The 11,793-nt window shown below is 36.4% G+C and overlaps 1 long non-coding RNA gene across 1 annotated transcript; it reads left to right on the top strand.

The window, feature by feature from the left end:
• The first annotated feature begins 1,096 nt into the window (after positions 1 to 1,096).
• Positions 1,097 to 6,903, top strand: LOC121372672. The gene is made up of 3 exons (XR_005957965.1): positions 1,097 to 1,223; positions 3,673 to 3,744; positions 6,247 to 6,903. It is a non-coding gene; the product is annotated as an uncharacterized LOC121372672 (long non-coding RNA).
• Positions 6,904 to 11,793: the final 4,890 nt, after the last annotated feature.

Below are 11,793 nucleotides of genomic sequence, written 5' to 3'. Positions count from 1 at the left end.
TGACAATTATACTACAGTACGTTTGAATGGTATTCTGTTTACATTAAAACTAGCAGATGGTCGATATACTCAGATGTATTCTTATTTAGAACTGTATTTTTATCCAGCAAACATTACCGTTGAATAGCCATGGGAATAGGTGTGGGGGCCAATCCCTCCATCCACCCACCCATACATACACACACACATACGTATGCAAGGAGTGAAATGTTTGTTTTAACGACATCTCAGCAACATTTAAACGTGAGTCATGTGGTGTACAACATATGGGAATTTCCCACTTCTACTGGAGTATAATGATAATAATAAAATGACAAATATACTAATTATGAGATTCGAAACTACTGCACTATTTAACAATCCGCGATGCTAACCAGTCGGCCACAAACTACTTTTACCAAATAGCAGAAAAAGATATTTCACTTGCACTTTTCCACAAACAGGGCGGCCCTTGCCACAGTATTTAGTATACCATTTGCGGGTAACCGATTGATCCAGTGAACTGAAGTGAACTGGACTTTATTTACACCCTGGCCGTAATTCAACGGCATATGAGATACATTGTAAAAATATAATTAAATAAATACATAAATGACAAGATGGCACATTCTTCATAATAATGCACATCACATAAAACAAGTGTATATCTATGTGTTCATACGTGCATTTGAAGACATACATTGCATATACAAATAAAATCAAATTGTAACCAACACACATTAGACGAGAGCTTTACCAATAAGCAGTACCCACCCAATCCTCAACTCGCCACTCGCCACCCGCCCCACAAGTCGGTATATAGCAACACCTTTATTCATAAAGATAGGTCAATAATTTTATTTTATTTTAACAGCCCATTTAGCCTTAAAATAGTTCGACTAGCCCTCGTATGACGTTCAAAATAATTCCACAACAAAATGGCCACACTGGAGCGAGGCACATGTTGCCAAATGTCGTTAAACATTTGCGTTTGTCGGTACAATTAAGAATTATTGGAACTCTTTCAAACAAAAGTTCTGTCGCAACAGCTCGCCCTGATGGGGATTTAAATGTTTTAGTCGCCATCTTGTAAACCATTTATCCAACAACGTAGATATAATAATATCAATATTCTTAAATGTCGGCCCTTGTTCGACTGTTAATAAATATGTGAACAAGTAAACAATGAACGAGTTGCAGCGAATTGACAGGTGACTCCAAGCTATCTTACAGCCGCGGACAAGGTAAGACTATTGACAAGTATTTATACTTTGACATCTTAATTTGTCTGGTTTTTCACTTGTTTCGTAAAAACGAGATTTTGCATTATAATTGTATATCAAACAGGGTCGTAGGTGAAATATATAGTTGTTTAGCATTAAAATGATAGACCCTTGTTTTTAAACACTAAGGCATATTTTGCACTATAGAACCCTTTTTGAAATAATACTTTACTTTGATTTTATTGTTTAGATTTTCCATTTCCATACATCCGAACTGTTTTTTGTTATCTTGGTGTTTTTAATATCACAGAATGCATTTTCCTTATGTTTTATGCTATATTATGGAAATAATATCGGCTGACGCAATTAATGTTTAATTCAAAGATGACATATCAAAAATTGGCTATTTAAAGCAAGTCAGACTGTGATACAGTAGATCATATGGAAATAAAGTTAAAAAATATCTTAAGATAGGTGGCTGTGTGCTGATGTAACCTCACCGTGGTGCAGGGTTGTAACATTCTCTTTGAGAATGGCCAATACAGCACAAATCCCCTTGTTTTTTTCGAGATATTTTTGCACAGTTCTTTAAACTGTTTTTATTTAAATTTTGAATTTTTATATTGATGTTGATCATCACTTTATTTGTTTGCATTACCATAGTTTGACACCCTGTGGCCGATGTGTTTTTCGTGCTGGGGTGTCGTTAAACATTCATTCATTCATTCATTCTGATGATGAATGCTTAACAACTGGCTGTATCTATGTACGCGAAGGATTATCTCACTAAATAGATTTGTATGATGGATAAATAAATAAATTAATTAATTAATGCCCCAGTTCCGACAAAATACATCGGACACAAGGCGTCAAAAAAGGGTAAATGTATGACTATAACTAAAATAAAATAAATCGGTCTGTATGTACGTAGTTGGTTAGACATTTCATTATTAAAAACGAACACATTTTGTATAACGATGAGGCAAATTATACCCGAGATAAAGTATTCTCTGACGTTTTGTTTGTTTCTGAGTGTATAATCACCAACAAAACGACCAACCCTCCATAATGCAAAACCGTCAAATCTTATCTTGGACCTGTTTAAAAAAAAAAAAGTAAAGTTTGTTTTATTTAACGACGCCACTAGAGCACATTGATTTTTTTATCTTATCATCAGCTATTGGACGTCAAACATATGGTCATTCTGACACTGTTTTTAGAGGAAACCCGCTGTCGCCACATAGGCTACTCTTTTTACGACAGGCAGCAAGGGATCTTTTATTTGCGCTTCCCACAGGCAGGAGAGCACAAACCATGGCCTTTGTTGAACCAGTTATGGATCACTGGTAGGTGCAAGTGGTTTACACCTACCCATTGAGCCTTGCGGAGCACTCACTCGGGGTTTGGAGTCGGTATCTGGATTAAAAATCCCATGCCTCGACTGGGATCCGAACCCAGTACCTACCAGCCTGTAGACCGATGGCCTGCCACGACGCCACCGAGGCCGGTCTGGACCTGTTTCACGACGCGATCTTAGTAGCGCCAAAAACCGGGACCTTGCGAGGAGCTGTGTAAATGTGCGTTTACAAAAGTGTTCCGTTTCGTGTCATAACATGGCGATGCAGCCGATCAACGTCTAAAAGGTTCATACTGGTATCATCAAACGTATTACGTGCCCGGGGACGCCATCTTGCTCGGTCGTAAGAACGCACGCCTGACGTGAATGTTTAGAAGGATCGAACCCACTCGGTGAACCCATTCTCTGACTGGGTTTTTTCCATTCCAACCAATGCCTATCGACTGGTATATCAAAGGATTTTGTATGTGCTGTTCTGTGGGACAGTGCATATAAAATACCCTTTGCTGCTTATGGAAAAAATGCAGCGGGTTTCCTCTAAGACAATTTGTCAGAATTATCAAATCTTTTACCTTTAGTAGCCAATGAATAATAAATCAATATGCTCCAGATAAATTAAGTTAAGCACGACTAGCTTTAATTGACTCGCCCCAAACGGTGACACCAAGATCCTGTCTTGAGATTCCATAGAGATTAAAGTTTGTTTTGTTTAATGACACCACTAGAGCATATTAATTTATTAATCATCGACTATTGGATATCAACCATTTTTGTTGACGTATAGTCTTAGAGAGGAGACCCGCTAATTTTTTTCATTAGTAGCAAGGGATCTTTTATATGCACCATCCCCCAGACAGGACAGCACATACCACGGCCTTTAATATACCAGTCGTGGTGAACTGGATGGAACGAGATATAATCCAATGGACCTACCGACGGGGATCGATCCTAGATCGACTGCGCATTAAGCGAGCGCTTTACTACTGGGCTACGTCCCGCCCCAAGACAATCAAAAAGCAAACCATTTATCCACAAGTATTGTACTCTGTTGTTAGAGGACTATGTACCTTTAATACTAATACTGATGTTCTTCTTCTTACTTTTTTTTAATAGAAACCGTGACGATGAAGACAAGTACGTGTCTGCTTGTCCTTCTCACTGTTACATTCATATTAACCGTACAAGGTAAGTTCAATAAAATACGTCTAAACATAATAACCCTACACGGTAAGTTCAATAAAATAAATGTAAACATAATAGCCGTATACGGTAAGTTCAGTAAAATGAATTTAAACATAACGGTAAACGGTAAGTTTAATAAAACAAATGTAAACATAATAACCGTATACAGTAAGTTCAATAAAATGAATCTAAACATAACTCTATACAGTAAGTTCAATAAAATATGCCTAAACATAATAACCCTACACAGTGGGTCGAATTTACAAAACCTATTTTGCTTAAACGTAGATGTATAAGCATTGTAAATGTTATGTAGTTACACACGTGTAAGTCATAATCAGGCTTTGTAAATTTGGTCCGGTAAGTTCAATAAAATAAATGTAAACATTATAACCGTATACGGTAAGTTCAATAAAATAAATCTAAATATAACTATATACGGTAATTTCAGTAAAATAAACATCATCGCCCCCTACATGTTCCACATGCCTGTACTAGCAATTTGGTAAATTTTATTCAAAACATCTTTAGCCAAGTGCCAGTTTCAATTAGCCAAACAACACAAATGTGCCGACAAAGAACCCCCAGATATCTGAATAACGTACGAGTTTTAGATTTAGCTTTTTGGCAAAGTAATATTGAAAATTATTCACAGAAATGAACTTAAATTTGGCGAGTCAGGTATTGCACTACAATAAAATATTATGTATATATAGCGCAAGGTTTGAAAAACAATATGTGTTGCAGTGCACCTAATCTGTGTTTATTTGAATCACGTGACATGATATTTAAACACGTTAGTACATGTCTCTACAGTTCCCAGCCAAATGTTTGACTGCATATGTGTAGTGTAAAACAAAATTATTAAAAACAATAAAAATGACATGATTAAAATATAATTTGTTTTATAAAATACCTAGAAAGCTTAAAACATAATATATTAATATCAGCGTTATCAGTTTGTAATACATTTTAATCACAATATCGGGTGAATAACGGAAAAAGTAAATACAACACAGAACATTTTCACACAAATGCTTTATATTGATAGTAGGCGTTTTACTCTGATGCATGGCTTACTTCTGACACGCGAATGATACAAAATTGAATGTAGATGGGGTTTTTAAATCACAGGGAGGCCATTTTTGGTTGGAACGTTATTAATTACTTCATCTGTTTCGGTGGATGAAATGTTTAGTGGTACAGCTTACAGTCAGAATGTTCCAAAACAAAACTGTTCACATTTTTAAAAATAAATTATACAATATTGTCATGGTAACGATGGCAACGGTAATACGTTTTTGTTTTCTGCGTGGTTTACTGCTCATCAAATGAAGGGGACATCTGTTTCCAACAATTTCATTTACCAATTTTTTTTCTGGTAACTATCAATAAACATAATATTTGTTCGATAATGACGCATAATAACTACAAACATTTGGTTTTGTTATCACATTATAAATATGCACTTCATTATTGACGCTTGAATAACCAAGAGACAAAACATATAATTAAATATCTGAATTAGTTTATGTGAACTGCTACTCAGCATCTCTAGACCAAGTTTGAAAATAATTCAAAATAATAGACCCTCCTGCTCGAGGCAAATTCTATCTCTTTTTTAATGTATTTCCAGAGGGAGTGTACCCCCACCTCTAAAAACACCGATCGCTACAGTCTAGACCGCCTCAATATCCTACACACGCGCCAAGAGCCAATTTCACAAATAATCGTGTATTTACGTTTACCGTTGGTAACTTACGATTTAAAATATTTGGTAACTATTTCACGCAGAAAATTAAGTTAATATTGAAGATGGGTCACGATAAGGTCGAATGTAAGCGATTTATGTATATTTTCAAACTGTATTATTTGACCTGTTTGTCAATATAACAATATATTTTCAGTCGTAAATTTACGTTTATATGCAAAACCTACGACTAGAAATCAGTTCTTAAATAATTGCAACGAGTTCGATATATACATAAATAATTTTCCTTTGTCTTTACCGGGACCCATATTCCATAAATACGTACTTTTCCGCGTGGAATACAATAAACTCAGGTTACACTTTTTTTGTGAAATTGACCCCTGTTTACCAAATTAGGCCAGCTCAGAGAGAATGATACGTTGACCGCTTGGCGAAGAATTTATTAAAAGTGTTCTTACTAAAACATGTAATGTTAATAATCCGATATTATTTTAGGAATGTTCCAGAATTGACAAAACGGGTAGGTGGGAGGCGTCATAATTATTACTTTATAGGTCTGCGGCATTTGTTTTCTTTACATGCATACTTGGTTTTAAATGTTGTTTAATATACAATACATTACCTCCGATGCCCCCGTGTGATCAATTTTTGAACAATCTAATCTTGTTTTATGATTAAGAAGATTAACTTTTGTTTACTGATTTGATCATTACTGGAATTTAATATAATTACGACATATAAATGTTATATAATATTAATATTAATTAATAGTTAATATATGTTTTATTTAACAGGTAAACCAGACTGCTATTCGCCCCCTGACGTGGGCTACAAGTGTACACGCCTACGCGGAATTCAACGATTTATTCATCGTCCGAAAACCAAAAGTTACTACAATCCAAGAACTAAAAAATGCATAAAATTCAGATACCGAGGATGTGGAGGAAATCGCAACAGATATTCCAGTTTTAGTTGCTACTTCTTTTGCAAAATACTGCATGGATGATGGATCAGGAGCTTTCTAATATTAATGACCCCAAAAAAAAAAGATAAAAAAAAGAGAGTAAAGAGTCACACTACAATATTTAAATGAAATACCGCTTAACATGGTGGTATCCTCCTGGTAACCTGAACAATCGATCTCAACTTATTTCGATGCCTGAGTCACTGGTAAATTTAACAATACAACATAATATTATGAACAACAATGGTGCACTTTTTATGGAAGTTATGATGAGCTTTATATTGAAGATCATCTCAGTGAACTTCTTGTGTGTAAAATGTTCATAGTAATAATAAAAAGTATGTAATGTCTGTTTGCACTAAATATGTAATGTCTGTTTGCAATAAAGATTTATAGAAAACTGATCAGTTAACAATATGAAGAATAGTGCTATTTTGTGCATTCATGTTACACTGGGAATGGAATAATAAAATATTTGCAGATTTGTTGCAATTTGTCTTATAGTAGTTCTTAATTACTTTGCAAAGCATATTCGTCTTCGTGCATACCCTGTATTTTACTGGGCCGTAGAAACAAAGGGGCCCGTGTGTGTGTGTGTGCATTCCACACATTCTTATAGCCCTATAATGTAAGCGGCTGTAAGCATGTGGCAAAATGACGTACACAGTATCATTAAATGAGAGTGTTCTTCCTTCCACGGGTACTCAAGTCCTATGAACGAACTCGAGTTTTGCTAGACGCGACCCGTGCTCGAGTATTCGAGTACTCGTGTACTCGTGGAGACCCTACTCTTCAGATATCGTTCCTACGGGCCTGTTCAAGACTGTAGCTCTAAGCCCTCCCCCCACTCCCGGCTACGCCAGTATTAGAATAGAATAGAATAGAATAGAATAGAATAGAATAGATGGTTAACGACACCCCAGCACGAAAACTACATCGGCTATCCGTAACGGGATGCTTCATCCCTCTTGCACTGCCCGTAGGAGGACTGCCACTCCCAGACTAGTTCAGAACATGTAGGGATTCTTGCTAAACATAAGTCTATTCGGACAAACAAATGTGTCTCTACGACTGAGATGTACACAAACCAGCGACCAAGGCTTCAGGACCATATCAAGGACTTGTTTTTTTCACAACCATCATATGGATTGGGCTATTTCTCGCTCTAGCCAGTGCACCACGACTGGTGCATCAAAATCCTATCTGTGGGATGGTGCATATAAAAGATCCCTTGCTACTAATGAAAAAATGTAGCGGGTTTCATATCTATGACTGTGTCAAAATGACCATATGTTTGACATCCAATAGCCGATGATTAATAAATCAATGTGCTCTAGTGGTGTCGTTGTTAAACAAAACAAATTTCTTCTTCCATCATATGGTGAAAGTGAATATCAACTGTGTACTATGCTGCTGAGATCATTAAGTCAGGTTTGGAAAACTGAATGTCCACAACCTAAATCGGAAGAGGTCCGCGCAGAAACTACTAAAAAGCTTGTACGACACTTTGTGTTGGATTGTCTGTCAGGAGTCTGATCCTATTGAAAATACTCATAATAATTAAAACGAACAGATCAATGGCATGTCATCATACTTGGTAAGGGGCGGGATGTAGCCCAGTGGTAAAGTACTCGCTTGATGCGTGGTGGGTTTGGGATCAATCCCGTCAGTAAGCTACTTCTCGTTCCAGCCAGTGTACCATGACTGGTATATCAGTGGCCGTGGTATGTGTTATCCTTCATGTGGGATAGTGCATATAAAAGATCCCTTTCTACTAATGGACAAAAATGTAGCGGGTTTCCTCTCTAAGACTATGTCAAATTTATAAAATGTTTGACATCCAATAACCAATTATTAATAAATCAATGTGCTCTAGTGGTGTCATTAAACAAAACAAACTTTAACTGTCATGCTTGGTAAAAGCAATCTTCACATTGGCGAATGAAAACGCCCAAGTATATTAGTATCACCGTGTTATTGCGCCACTTAACTGGATCAAAACAATTTATCAACATACTCATCAGAAGAATTGGTTCATCGTATAAATACACTGAAGCAGTTAATACCAATCTGGCTATGGAAGTTGTTGCCAAGTCCGATCTAGGGGTGTATTGTCAGCCTATCCAATATCTGGCCGAATGTGTTCATACCAGCAACAGCATACAACAATGTATTCAATGAGCAAACACCAGATGGCAAAGAGATTACTCATGAATGAATGAATGAATGAATGTTTAATCACACCCCAGCATAAAACATGCATCATGTGTTGGGTGTTAAACCAAGGTAAATATATAAATAATTGAAGACAGTATGCAGATTGGTTTTCATCCATTCCAATATCTTTCTGTCATTGAGATAACCATCAGTACTGTCCCTCCCATTACAACATTCACAAGTCTTCCATGACCAGATTATGGCCTTCGACTGTTTCCTTTTTGGTAGGTTTGTTGTAATATTGATTCTACAGATGCCTGTCTCAGTGAGGAGGTACGCCAGTCCAAACACTTAACACATTTTGCCGATAACTGCCCATTCCAGTCATTGTGTCATCAGATTAATTGAATTGACGCACTGACGTGGAGGGGCCATTATGCTCGGGAGTCTTCACTCGCAAACGTGAATCAAAGTGCACTTTTTTTTTTTTTTTACCAAACATGATGACTTGCTTATGATATGCACATTTTGATTATTATAAGTGTTTGGAGTTGGATCTGACTCTTTACAGACAAGCCAAAACTGTATAGGATGTCCGGTAGTATGTCATTGGACCTTCTCAGGTTTAGGTTGAGAAAACTCTGTGGTTGAAGATATCCGTATCTGCATAGTTTTTCAAATCAGACCTAACGATCTGAACAGCATAGTATACAGCTGAGATTTACTTCAGTCATGGTTGATGAAACCCAACGGTCCTTGAAATTGTTCTGAAGGCTTACTTTGTGTCACTTGTTTGTATTACTCTCAGATGTAGAGTAAAATGTTCTTGTTACTTTTACTTAGCAAGAATTCCTGTTAACTCATCCCAGTATAAATGTATTTAATATACATACTAAACTTCTGCGTCAGTCATTATCTCAAGGCTTAATAATTACCTTGCACATAGAAATAAATTATTTCATGACTTCATCCATGAATTGAATACAATATTAACATTTTCAATTTAGAATTCGTTCAACTTGAAACATTCGAATAATAATGCAATATATATTACTAATCTACCTAAGTACCTAACAGAAGCGTCGGAAGCAAATAAAAGCTGGTACGGTCATAAAAGCAATGCACATGTATATGATGAGATCTATACTTTGCGAGTGCCATAGGAAGAGAAAACAACGTTCCGACGCCCCTGCCTAATTGATACATTTTTTGTTAACAGGTAATGGTTTTTCTAAACATATAATTATGTAAACGTGTTTTAAAATGTGATTTTACAACATTTTTGCATCATTATACATTTTAATTAATTCAAGGGATAAATATGGCTAATAGTTTGAAAACATAAAGTAAAGTTTGTTTTATTTAACGACGCCACTAGAGCACATTGATTTTTTAACTTATCATCGGCTATTGGACGTCAAACATATGGTCATTCTGACACTGTTTTGTTAGAGGAAACCAGCTGTCGCCACATAGGCTACTCTTTTACGACATGCAGCAAGGGATCTTTTATTTGCGCTTCCCACAGGCAAGATAGCACAAACCATGGCCTTTGTTGAACCAGTTATGGATCACTGGTCGGTGCAAGTGGTTTTACACCTACCCATTGAGCCTTGCGGAGCACTCACTCAGGGTTTGGAGTCGGTATCTGGATTAAAACCTGAACCCAGTACCTACCAGCCTGTAGATCGATGGCCTAACCACGACGCCACCGAGGCCAGTTTGAAAACATATGAAAAACATTTAAAAGTCCTATTCAGTTTACAAAATTGTATAAATACAAATCGAAACTAAATATGAAAGTTATTACCAATATAAATGTCTCCGTGTGTCTGTCTGTGTGTGAGTGTAAAAATGTAAAATAAAATGACATTTGGAAACCATATTGATAAATGGTGGCCATCTTGAAAAAAAATATACTCATATTGTTACTAGCAATATAAAGGCATATTAAGAACAACAATTCCTGAAGCATATTGATTGCAGAAACCGAGAAAATCAAATAGAACTATTGAGATAGGTTGTTACATGTTGCTGCTGCCACAACTAAACTCTATATCAGGGCTAGAAATTTTCCAGAGGCATACCCCAAGCAGCCTAAAGCGACAAATCAACTGTGTAGTAGGTGTTGAGCTAAACAAATAATTCTAGCTGGTCTTTGCTCCTGGTATAAAAGGAATGTTTTGTTGTTTTTAAATAGTATTGAATCTACGTGAGTATTCGATTCCCAAATGTTGAAATCGTGCATTTGTTCTACCCAAGAATCCGTGACGTCACCAACAACATTCCGACACAGCATGAACGTGCAATACGTGTTAAAGTGTTCACAGGAGTTCTATAGCGTTACGGTACAACAATATGTATAAATACATTTCTATAATATGTACACTTTTCTTTTTTGTTGAGTATGTTTTGATACTACTAGTACAGCCCTAACACGCACGAATAAAACTACATCAAATTATTTTGTTACTGACCTTCCTAAGTTGATCATGCCATGAATCGGCAAACTTAATTGTGTAACATGATTACACTTGACCTAGATAATGAGAGAAGAAACCCTCTACCGCAACATAGATTACTGTTTCGTTATAGCAGCAAAAAGGGAAGTTGGGAGTGGTGTTTGGAACGGAAAACACAACAATGGGTGCAGCTGTAGGGATATGGGAAGTCAGACCCGTCAGGGCCGTACCCTGACCAAAATCCATGGGGGGGCACTAAATTTTATAAATAATTTTTAACATACTATAAAGATTAAACATTTCTATGCTATTACTGGAGATATATATATAAAAAAAAAAAAAGGACAAGATTCTCAGGGGGGGGGGGGGAGCAGCTGCCCCCCTGCCCCCCCCGGAGGGTACGGCCCTGCCCGTAGGAACAATATCTAGAGAGGGGGCCACAATATCGAGATACATTTATATAGAGTAAAAAAAAAAAAAAAAAAAAAAAAAAAAAAAAAAAAAAAAAAAAAAAAAAAAAAATAATAATAATGAAAAACCCCAGCAAACCCCCCACAAAACAACACGATCCTATAACGTCAACAGCACTTATTGTTCCAAGACGGCCACTCGTTTAAGAACTATCCGAGATCAATGTTAAAATGAGAACCGGTATTTTAACGTGAAATAGAGACATTAATGTACATCTGGCTATATCTTATTGATTTCTAAATGGGTACTCTAAACCAGCGGAGAAAGTTACTAAAGAACAAGAAGAA

This window comes from Gigantopelta aegis, chromosome 4, assembly GCF_016097555.1.
Source record: "Gigantopelta aegis isolate Gae_Host chromosome 4, Gae_host_genome, whole genome shotgun sequence".
NCBI classification, from domain to species: domain Eukaryota; kingdom Metazoa; phylum Mollusca; class Gastropoda; order Neomphalida; family Peltospiridae; genus Gigantopelta; species Gigantopelta aegis.
Note: the sequence above shows the minus strand (reverse complement) of the source record. Positions and strands in the feature narration are given on the sequence as shown.